Source organism: Lathyrus oleraceus, chromosome 2, assembly GCF_024323335.1.
Source record: "Lathyrus oleraceus cultivar Zhongwan6 chromosome 2, CAAS_Psat_ZW6_1.0, whole genome shotgun sequence".
Classification (NCBI taxonomy): Eukaryota; Viridiplantae; Streptophyta; class Magnoliopsida; order Fabales; family Fabaceae; genus Lathyrus; species Lathyrus oleraceus.
Genome location: NC_066580.1, coordinates 115,469,419 through 115,482,056, shown reverse-complemented (window position 1 = coordinate 115,482,056; position 12,638 = coordinate 115,469,419).

Sequence of the window (12,638 nt, the reverse complement as noted above, 5' to 3'; positions counted from 1 at the left end):
AAGACCCTTTGTGAAGAGGAAGATTGCCCGCCCTATTAACAATCAGCATCAGGTGGCTCATATAGCACCTGCTTTCAGAGAAGCCCAACATTATCAACAATAACAGTCTCAGCAATATCAGCAACAACAGCAGCGTCCACAACAACAGGCCTACCAGCCTCGAAACAACAACAACAATGCCAGCACCAGCTACGAGAGGAAGAGGGTCACCTTTGATCCAATTCCGATGACTTATGCTGAACTCTATCCATCTTTGATTGATAGAAAGTTAATCACTCCCCGAGACCCTCCAACTATACCTACTAACCCCCAGTGGTGGTACAAGCCTGAGCTTCACTGTGTATATCATTCCGGTGCTCCCGGACATGACGTAGAGAATTGTTATCCCTTGAAGACCAAGGTGCAAGACCTTGTGAGAAGCGGGATTTTGTTTTTCGAGGACGTAGGTCCGAATGTGAAGAAGAACCCATTGCTCGAGCATGGGAAATCTGTCAATATGGTCCAGGGCTTCCCTGGCAAGTACAAAGTCAAATACGTCAGTCATATTCGACAATTGCTGGTTGAGATGCATCATTTGCTGTGTGATTATAGCCATTATGAGCATGACCACGATAGATGTCGAGTCTGTTCTGTTAATCAGAGAGGTTGTCGCCAGGTGCGCAAGGATGTTCAGGAAATGTTGGATGAGGGAGTCATTGAGATCCTTCAAAACAGAAATGTTGACGAAGATGTTGTTGAAGTCAACGTAATTTCTCCGGTATTCCGGATACCCGAGCCTGTTGTCATCAAGTATGATGGGAGCAAGCAGAAGGTTTCTCCTGCTCTGACTATTAAGTCAGTCGGCCCTGTACCGTACACTTCTGAGAAGGCGGTCCCCTATCGCTACAATGTCGTAGCACTAGAGAATGGGAAAGAGGTGCCCTTACCCTCTTCATCAGTTGTTAATATTGCCGACGTCAGTGGCCTGACCCGTAGCGGTCATGTTTTTTCGGCTCCGTTGAAACCTCAATCTGATGCTCGAGGAAGTGATAATGCTGATTTTGTTGAAAGCCCGATTGGGAATGCTGTGAACGCTCCAAATCCGGCACTTGTTGTTAAACCTGCCTCTACGCTGAGAACTCCTGCTTCTGCTGGCCCAAGTGGTAATACGAAAGAAGATTGTGATGAGATGCTGAGGCTCATCAAGAGAAGCGAGTACAACGTTGTAGATCAGCTTCTACAAACACCATCCAAAATATTTGTACTATCATTGCTAATGAATTCAGAACCACACCGAGAAACTCTGTAGAAGGTGTTGGATGTGGCGTATGTGGATCACGACGTTACGATTGAGCAATTTGACAGTATTGTTGCAAACATCACCGCTTGTAACAATTTAAGTTTTTGTGATGCTGATCTCCCTGAGGAGGGAAGAGACCACAACTTGGCATTACACATATCTATGAGATGTAAGGATGATGCTATGTCCAATGTGCTGGTGGACACTAGGTCATCATTGAATGTATTGCCAAAGTCCACTCTTGCGAAGTTATCATATCAGGGGCCTCCCATGAGGCAGAGTGGAGTCGTTGTGAAGGCTTTCGATGGGTCTCACAAAACTGTGATTGGTGAGGTTGATCTCCCAATCAAAATTGGACCCAGTGATTTCCAGATTACCTTCTAGGTTATGGACATTCACCCATCGTATAGTTGTCTCTTAGGCAGGCCATGGATTCACGAGGCAGGCGCCGTGACATCCACCCTACACCAGAAATTGAAATTTGTAAAAAACAAGAAGCTGGTGGTGGTAGGGGGAGAAAAGGCTCTCCTGGTTAGCCATTTGTCTTCCTTCTCTTATATAGATGCTGAGGATGAAGTTGGAACTCCGTTCCAAGCTTTACCTATTGCTGAACCTGTTAAGAAGGGAACTCATTCATTTGCTTCCTATAAAGATGCAAAGTTGGCCATTGAGCATGGTGCAACTGCAGGTTTGGGGCAAAATGATTGAGTTTGAAGACAACAAGTCACGGGCTGGCATAGGTTATTCTTCTAGGGTTTTCAACAAGCAAGGATTGTTCAAGAGTGGTGGATTTATCCACACCGATCAAGATGAAGAGGCTGCTGCCATTTTGGAAGAAGATGCAGAGGATTCTGGCAATTTCATCATCCCTGGAGGGATCTGCAATAATTGGGTCGCTGTTGATATTCCGACAGTTATCCATAAGTCAAAGTAATGTTCATTATGTTTAAAAACCCTTCTCTCATGCCAAAAGGAGAAGTGATGACATTGTTGGCGCATAAATACAATGATATCTTCATTCAATAAACTCATGTTAAATGTTTGTTTTTCCAATTATTTTCCCTTTTCTCTTTTGCATGAAATTGGTGATCACAAAAAACCCTAAATAAGAATAAAATAAATCTTTTCATCTGCATAATAATTTGCTTGGTTTGAATTCTAAAATCTCTTTTATATCCAAAATCATTATGCAGGTTAATCAAACCCATTGAACATAATGATCCAATACCATCTCCCAACTTTGAATTCTCTGTATTTGAGGCAGAAGAAGATGATGTTGAAGAGATTCCTGATGAGATTACCCGTCTACTTGAGCATGAAGGGAAGATCATTCAGCCGCATCTTGAGAATCTGGAAACAGTCAACTTGGGGTCTGAAGATTGTGTGCGAGAAGTGAAGATTGGGGCACTCTTGGAAGAATCTGTTAAGAAGGAGTTGATTGAGTTACTACGAGAGTATGTCGACGTCTTTGCCTGGTCATATGAAGACATGTCTGGTCTAGATACAGATATTGTGCAACATTTCCTACCTTTGAAGCCTGAGTGCGTGCCTGTGAAGCAGAAGCTCAGAAGAACTCATCCCGATATGGCAGTAAAGATCAAAGAGGAAGTTCAGAAGCAAATTGATGCGGGGTTTCTGGTGACTTCTACATATCCTTAATGGGTGGCAAATATTGTGCTCGTGCCTAAGAAAGATGGAAAAGTCTGGATGTGTGTGGACTATAGAGACTTGAATAAAGTTAGTCCGAAAGATAATTTCCCTCTACCACATATTGATATGTTGGTGGACAATACAGCTAAATTCAAGGTCTTCTCATTTATGGACGGATTTTCCGGATATAATCAGATCAAGATGGCACTCGAGGATATGGAGAAGACAACATGCATTACACCTTAGGGAACATTATGTTATCGAGTGATGCCCTTCGGTTTGAAGAACGCCGGAGCCACGTATCAACGAGCTATGACTACCTTGTTTCATGATATGATGCATAAGGAGCTCGAGGTATATGTTGATGATATGATTGTGAAGTCAAGAACAGAAGTCGAGCATGTAGAACACTTGTTAAAGCTTTTTCAGCGTTTGAGGAAGTATAAGCTTCGTCTGAATCCTAAGAAGTGTACATTTGGAGTCCGTTCCGGCAAGCTATTGGGCTTTATCGTTAGTGAAAGAGGTATTGAGGTTGATCCTGTAAAGGTCAAAGCAATACAAGAGATGCCTGTGCCCAAAACTGAGAAGCAAGTCCGAGGTTTTCTTGGCCGCTTGAATTATATTTCCAGGTTCATATCCCACATGACTGCCACATGTGCACCAATATTCAAGCTCCTCCGGGAAGATCAGTTTCATGATTGGACCGAGGATTGCCAAAAAGCTTTTGATAGTATTAAAGAGTATTTGTCTGAGCCTCCGATTCTGTCTCCGCCTGTGGAGGTGAGACCTTTGATTATGTACCTGACAGTTCTTGAAGACTCAATGGGTTGTGTCCTTGGTCAGCAAGATGAATCTGGGAAGAAAGAGTATGATATCTACTACCTAAGTAAGAAGTTCACTGATTGTGAATCTCAATACTCGATGCTTGAGAAAACATGTTGTGCTTTGGCCTGGGCTGCTAAGCGCTTACGCCAGTATATGTTGAATCATACGACTTGGTTGATATCCAAAATGGATCCAATTAAGTATATCTTTGAGAAGCCTGCTTTAACTGGGAGGATTGCCCGTTGGCAGATGTTGTTATCTGAGTATGATATCGAGTATCGGGCTCAAAAGGCGATAAAAGGTAGTATCTTGGCTGACCACTTGGCGCATCAACCGATCGAGGATTATCAGTCAATTCAGTATGACTTCCCAGATGAGGAGATTCTGTATTTGAAAATGAAAGATTGCGATGAGCCTGCGCTCGATGAAGGGCCAGAGCCTGGTTCCAGATGGAGTATGGTGTTTGATGGCGATGTAAATCAATATGGAAATGGTATTGGGGCAGTAATTATTACTCCTCAGGGCACACATTTTCCGTTTACAGCAAGGCTAACTTTCAAATGCACGAATAATATGGCTGAATATGAGGCTTGTATCATGGGATTGGAGGAATGTATTGATCTTAGGATCAAGCATTTTGATGTTTATGGAGATTCGGCCCTCGTTGTTAATCAGATTAAGGGTGAGTGGGAAACGAATCAGCCTGGCCTCATTCCATATAGGGATTATGAGAGGAGGATTTCAACGTTCTTTACTGAGGTTGACTTCCATCATATTCCTCGAGATGAGAATCGGATGGCAGACGCTCTCACTACACTTGCGTCGATGATTGTGGTAAGACTTTGGAATGAAGTTCCCAATATCCTTGTGATGCGCTTGGACAGACCAGCACATGTATTTGCAGTAGAGGAGGTTCAAGATGATAAACCATGGTATTATGATATCAAGTGTTTCCTTCAAAGCCAGATTTACCCACCTGGGGCATCTGTGAAAGATAGGAAGACTTTGAGGAGATTATCAGGCAGTTTCTACCTCAATGGCGATGTGTTTTATAAGAGAAATTTTGACATGGTGCTGCTCAGATGTGTGGATAGACACGAAGCAGACCTGTTAATGACTGAGGTCCATGAGGGTTCATTTGGTACTCATTCCAATGGACATGCCATGGCTAGAAAGATGTTGAGAGCAAGCTACTATTGGCTGATAATGGAGTCTGACTGCTGTAAATATGTGAAGAAATGCCATAAGTGTCAGACATACGCGGATAAGATTCATATTCCCCGGACACTTCTGAATGTGATTTCATCACCATGGCCTTTCTCTATGTGGGGAATTGACATGATTGGCATGATAGAGCCAAAAGCGTCCAACGGTCACAGATTCATTCTTGTAGCAATTGATTACTTCACCAAGTGGGTTGAAGCGGCATCGTATGCAAACGTGACCCGGCAGGTGGTCGTGAAATTTATCAAGAATCAACTCATATGCCGGTATAGTGTGCCAGATAAGATCATTACTGATAATGGATCTAACTTGAACAACAAGATGATGAAAGAGCTGTGTAGCGAGTTCAAAATTGCGCATCATAATTCTTCTCCTTACAGACCCAAGATGAATGGGGCTGTTGAAGGTGCTAATAAGAATATCAAGAAAATTATCCAAAAGATGGTTGTTACGTACAAAGATTGGCATGAGATGCTGCCATTTGCTTTACATGGATATCGTACGTCTGTCCGCACTTCAACAGGGGCAACCCCTTTCTCTCTTGTTTACAGCATGGAGGTTGTACTCCCAGTAGAGGTGGAGATCCCATCAATGAGAGTCTTGATGGAAGCCAAGTTGACTGATGCTGAATGGATTCAGAGTCGTTATGACCAATTGAATCTGATTGAAGAGAAGAGATTGACTGCCATGTGCCATAGCCAGTTATATCATCAAAGGATGAAGATAGCCTTTGATAAGAAGGTCAAGCCTCATGTGTTCCGAGAGGGTGACCTTGTACTCAAGAAAGTCTTGTCTTACGCGCCCGATTCCAGGGGCAAGTGGACTCCAAACTATGAAGGTCCATATGTTGTCAAGAGAGCCTTTTCAGGCGGTGCTTTGATACTTACAACTATGGCTGGGGAGGATTCCACTCATCATGTGAATTCAGATGCAGTCAAGAAATACTTCGCCTAAAAATAAAAACAGAATAACTCGCTAAGTTGAAAACCCGAAAGGGCGGATGTAACACCCTTCTAAAATACCCCAAATATTTAATTAAAATAACAATATATCAATCAGAGTAAATATGCAATTAAGGGTGTCACACAATCATTACACACCATAATAACTGTCATGCTCTTTCATTAAAACAGAGTAAACACTTGCATAATACGCAGCGGATAGAGACCAATTCAATCATGCAAAACATGTAACTCATTACATGTAAAATGGTTCACAACCAACAATAAAACATTTAAAACATCCCATCCCGATGTTACATCTACCAGAGCATGACCCACTAAGGAACTACACTAGACTCCAAGCACTAGCTCCTACTCAATCACTGCTCGTTACCTGAAACATAGTTGTAAGGGTGAGTTCCTCAATCGATATAATTAAGCATTATAAACTATCATGCAATGTTAAGTAATTTAACACATTTCATCACCCAAATCAGATTACACATTCAGCAACGACAATATCAACTCAATCATACTCAACATCAACACAACACACAACACACAACACACGTATAATACTGGAATACATCCATTCATATTGTCATACGGTGAACTGACTTTAATGTGTTTTTTAATCGCAATGTCGCGGTTAGCAAGAGTCGCCACCGACTTTTCTTTTATCCAATAAGGAAAGGTGGAAAAGAACAGGAAAGACCTTAATTTAGATTCTTAGGTTCGGGAGGTACATTATACAAAGGGAAGGTGTTAGCACCCTTTGTATCCATGGTTATCCATGGGCTCTTAATTGCTCAATCATTTATGTTTTTCTAGTTTGAAAAAGTGTTTGAGAAATGTGTAGGAAATGTTTTGAAAATGGAGAATTTAACTTTATAATGATTCTCGTATGAATGTATACAAAGTGGCTATCTCGTTTAGTTTTGAAAGTCGTTTAGAAAAATATAACTCGGCAATGATCCTAGTACGGATGTATGCCAAGCGGTGATTTTCTAAAAAGGATGTTTTGAAATGGGTGAGGTGCGAAAAATATTTTAGGTTATGAATAAGCAATTAAGAGTTATACCTATCCGAGGTCTTTCCGGGCATTTCCTATCCTTATGAGGGTAAAACTGTCCTTACTATTGAGAAGTAAGTAGTTTTATCCTTTGGATGTAAAAGGGTCATTGTAGGGTCATCGATAGGTCATTGAAGGCAACAGTTGTAAGGATACCTTAGCATTCGAAGGGACGATCATCATTTAACCGTAGGCTACACCGAAGGGTCATCGAGGGACAAAATTGTATTTTCGAAGGCAACATCCGAGGGACCATGATTTATTTTATGATGATTTAACCGAAGGATCTTTGCTAAGTGTATCCCCACATTCGCGGGACATGACCGTAATACCGAAATCGTGGGGTAAGAAAGAGAGGTCCAAGATCACTTATTTAAAGGCAATGTGTTGTAATTACTTAGATAGCCGTAATCAATTAGGTAATTAGGTCCATATTAAAATCAACACATTAAGATCAATTAAGCCATTAGGGTGGATCTTCTCCATGAAATGAATACATTAAAATCAATTGAGTAATTCAGGGTGAATCTCCATAAGGATCTCCCACACATAAAGTGGGATACCTAGCCGGCCGTTTCCTCGGGAATATGTAAACCTTTGCACAATTCAACACACGGGTTAGAGCATCAAAGTAAAGTACAATTGAAAATTTCACTACAACACCACAGTCATAATCTCAGGCCAAATGATGCAGAATTATAATAAGTCTTGGTTAGATAGACATAATGCATAATAGAAAAGAAACAAAGCAGCCACTGTCCCGTTCGCCTCTGCTTCGCCTGGCGAAGGCTCAGCGAATGCTCGCTTAGCGATGTGCTAGCGAGCGGCCACGGGTTTGGAGTTTTACAGCAGCATGACCTCCGAAAACCTGAACTTGTATGGCACTTGATTACAGGAATAGCATGGACAAACATTCATGATATTCGAGCATATTTAAATTCGCATGTGAAATCAAATTACATATTCGAAACTTCAATCATGATGCTTTATGTATATAGAGATTACCGATTAAAAACATAAAACAATAGTGATGCGCAAACCTGCTTGCAACTAAGCTGCTATGTTGAAGAGACTGATCGCTTTTGGTATCGGATGGAGTTGGGCGGCGGTAGCTTCGGAGCGGAGGAGCGGCCTTCAGGGTTTCTTCACTCGGAACTCTCTAAAGTAGCCTCCAGGGTTTCTGTGCCAGGGTTTCCGTCCGTCTTCCCTCTGTCTTTCGTCCTCCTTTTCGTGACTGAAGCTTGGCTATTTATAACGCTCTTGTCGTGACCTAATGGGCTCAGAACGAAGCCCAGAATTTTCTGTTATCTGTCAGCTTCGCTAGGCGAGCGTGTAGCGAACGTTCGCTAGGCGAGCGTGCAGCGAACGTTTGCTAGGCGAAGGATTTGCTCGCCTAGCGAGCAGGCCAGTTTTGGCCATTTTCTGGATTGGGCCACTCGTGAGCTGGGCCTTTGTTCCTTTAAGATCAGTGCCTTGCAGAATAAGTCGGAGTGCCTTGAAAAATGCCTTGTAATATCAACGGGCAAATTTTGGGGTATGACAGCTGCCCCTGTTTAATATTCTTGAACCGAGAGAGTAGAATGGTATGTGCACCATTCGTGGTCTGGAGGTGGAAGATTATTGAACACTAAAATGCCCCAAAAATTTGCGCTTGTCAACCAGGTGCTAATCTTGATGGAGATGGGCTTAAAGATGCCATCCAGGGAATTTGATGATGAGAACTTCAGAGTGCATCGTTCATTAGACGATATCTGAAGACATGGATGTCGTACCGAGTCATACGATAGACCGGATAGTGAGTCATCCATTATGCTGTCGACTTCGCTGGGGAGTCAGAGTGTGTTACACGCTGCTGGGGATAAGGGATCAGAATAGATCGTACGCTTGATCGTCTCTGAGTCGCAAAATGAGACCTCCATTAAGCGGGTGATTTCACTGGGGATAGAAGATCAGACCGGATCGTATGCTAGATCGTATCTGAGTTGAAGATCCAAATGGGTCTTATGCTAGACCGTATTGGAGTTGCAGGATGAGCCGTCCGTTAGGCTGTGTCTGATGATGAAAGGGGGTAGTCGTACGCTAGACTACACTTCAGAAATGTACCGTACACTAGGTAGCATCTGAGGAGATGAAGGTCTAACTGAGTCGTACATTAGACCGTATCTGAGCAGAATGAGCCGTCAATTAGGCTGAATCTGATGATAAAAAGGGGGTAGTTGTACGCTAGACTACACTTCAGAAATGTACCGTACACTAGGTAGCATCTGAGGAGATGAAGGTCTAACTGGGTCGTACATTAGACCGTATCTGAGCAGAATGAGCCGTCCATTAGGCTGAATCTGATTATAAAAGGGGGTAGTCATATGCTAGACTACACTTCAGAAATGTACCGTACACTAGGTAGCATCTGAGCAGCAGAATGAGCCGTCCATTAGGCTGAATCTGATGATAAAAGGGGGTAGTCGTACGCTAGACTACACTTCAGAAATGTACCGTACACTAGGTAGCATCTGAGGATATGAAGGTCTAACTGGATCGTACATTAGACCGTATTTGAGTTATTGAAGGTCAGAATGGATCGTACGCTAGATCGTATCTGAGTTGAAGGAGTCATATGTTGGGCTGAATCAGAATGAACCGTACGTTAGGCTGAATCTGATAGTATTTGTGTATGCTGTATTTGCGATAAATGTCTGGGATGAGCTTATAGATGCCATCGTCAAGAGGATGTCAGAATGAATGTTGACATGGAGTATATCTGAAAGATGTAGTTGAATCCTGAATGTAATTGATAAAGCTGTCCGTCTGAATGGACCTTTGTTTTGATTGTATCAAGAGGATAATTAACCTGAAAAATAAAGTTAGCTTCATGCCATGTCATGATGCATGAGATGCAAATGTTGTATGCATGCGTGTGCTGTGAAATGATGTAATGAGTGAATTATGCGTCTGGAATAAATGAGAGCATTGTATACATGTATATGTTATGAAATGATGTAATGTATATGATGCGGAATGAAAATTGTATGTAGGTATGTGATGTGAAATGATGTAATGAATGCACTATGTGTCTGAAACGTTCTTCCAGGGGACTCTACTGGGGAAATAAATCTCAGTCTTCTGGTCGGAGATATTTGTATTGATGACCCTTCCTTAGCTAGGGGTATTTGACTTTTATCTGATGGCAGAGATATTCAACAGAGCCTGGCTGGGGGTAGAAGAGATGACCAGTCTAGTGATGCCAATTTCTTCTGGGGAATAACTGGCGTTGCCGGGGAATCGAATTAGCAACGGATTCATTGGGAAGCGTGATTAGACCTTCTCCTCGATCCTGAAGTCGTGTAGTAATTGCTATTACTATTCTAGGCATGCATTTTTGGTAAACATTGATCATATTCAAATGCATAAATCAATTCAAATTAAACCAATGGACGTTTACGCAAACAAAACAGAAAAGTAAAAACGAAATCATCTTTTTGGAAATAAAATTGTATTGATTTTGAAAGAGGGCCTGTAAACAGGCAATTCGTGTACAGGGAGACAGAAATCCTAGTAAGAGGAAATTGTCAAGAAAACAAAGAGAAAGCTATGCAAAAAAAAGTCCTATCGATTCTAATTCCACTACTGTCATTATGTCTTCAAGCATCTCATCTCCTGCTGTCGGATAGAAGTGATTAGCTTGTTCAGTCCTTTGAACTTGGGTGAAGCTGACTGGGAACAGGACATAGTCATACGCTTTAATCCCTAATTTTTGCCTGGACCGCCTTTTCAGGTTTTCAGTCCACCAGGATACCCTTTTTTGCCCAAGCCGTCTTTTCAGGTTTTCGACTTGCCGGGTGTACGTTTTTATATGTTTATCCCTAATTTTTGCCTAGATACGTCGACCTAGCGGGTCTCTTTTATGCATAGTATTTTTTAACTATGTCCGCGTTCACAGGATGCGGGAAATCTTCGCCGTCCATTGTGGCAAGTATCATGGCTCCACCAGAGAATACCTTCTTAGCTACAAATGGCCCTTCGTATGTGGGAGTCCATTTACCTCTGGGATCACCTTGCGGTAGAATGATACGCTTGATCACCAAGTCGCCAATTTGATATACCTGTCTCTTGACCTCTTTGTTAAATGCCTGGGTCATGCGCTTCTGATATATTTGCCCATGACGAATAGCCGCAAGTCTCTTTTCATCAATCAAATTTATCTGATCGAGTCGAGTCTGAATCCATTCATCTTCATCTAAGTCTGCATCTTTCATAATTCTTAGAGAGAGAATCTGAATTTCCACTGGTAAAACGGCTTTCGTTCCATAGACTAAAGAGAAGGGAGTTGCCCCTGTCGAGGTGCGCACTGAAGTGCGATAACCATGGAGAGCAAAGGGTAACATCTCATACCAGTCTTTGTATGTTACTTCTATCTTTTGTATGAGCTTCTGGACATTGTTAGCAGCCTCCACGGCGCCGTTCATCCTTGGCCGGTACGGAGAAGAGTTATGGTTTTTTATTTCGAACTGCGTGCAGAGTTCAGTTTAGTACCATTATCAGTGATAACTCTTTCAGGAGACAACCGGTTTCTTGAATAGATATTTAATAGAATCCATCTTAGAAGTCAATAAAGTGGTATGATTCAACATATACTGTCTTAGTCGGCGAGCAGCCCAAGCCAAAGCGCAACAAGCTTTCTCGAGCTATGAGTATCTTGTTTCACAGTCGGTACCTTTTGCTAAGGCAGTATATGGCATGCTCTTTTCGACCAGACTCGTCATGTTGCCCCAACACACACCTCATTGAATTTTCTAACACGGTCAAATACATGATTAGAGGTCTTCCTTCAACTGGTAGCATCAGAATTGGAGGTTCTTGGAGATACTTCTTGATTTTGTCAAAAGCTTCTTGGCATTCATCATTCCCTACCATCTCTTGATTTTTTCTCAGTAATTTGAAGATGGGTTGGCAGGTAGCAGTCAAGTGTGGGATGAATCGGGCAATGTAATTCAAGTGTCCCAAGAAACCTCTGACTTCTTTCTTGTTTATTTCAGTACCCAGATTTACAATTTCAATTGATTCCTCATGCGGCTGTATAGTCTTTTCTTCTTGCAGTAGTCGGGCAAGTTCTCCAGGGACTTCACAATCTTCCTCACTTCCATCCTCGGCTTGGTAGATCGGATTTTCAAAGTCATAATGAACAGTAGCAGAGTTATTACCAACAGGATCCAGAGTGGATATGGATCGGCAAATTGTTACGTGAGTGTGTGCAAGAAAACATAGCTTATTTGAAAGATGACAGGAAAGATAAAGAGCGCAATATTTGAATGCAAAAAGTCCATTGATTTATTGAATATGAATATGCTTATGAAAATGACAAACCCTTAAAATTAGCACAATGCTTTTGAAATACTAAAATAGCAATAACAATTACTCTCGACTAAAGGAAATCGGGATAGTGTCTTCAGCCTTCCAATTGTCGAGTCCGTCACCAATTGTTGGGGGAATCCAGCTATCCAAGTCATAATCGTGATCAGTATCTTCCACAGCATTGACAGTCTCGTCTTGATTAGGCAGAGGAGCAGTGATGACATTAGGAGTCTCAGGCGGATCAGATTCAAATTCTCCAGCGTCGATCATATCCTGAATTTTGTTCTTCAACGACCAA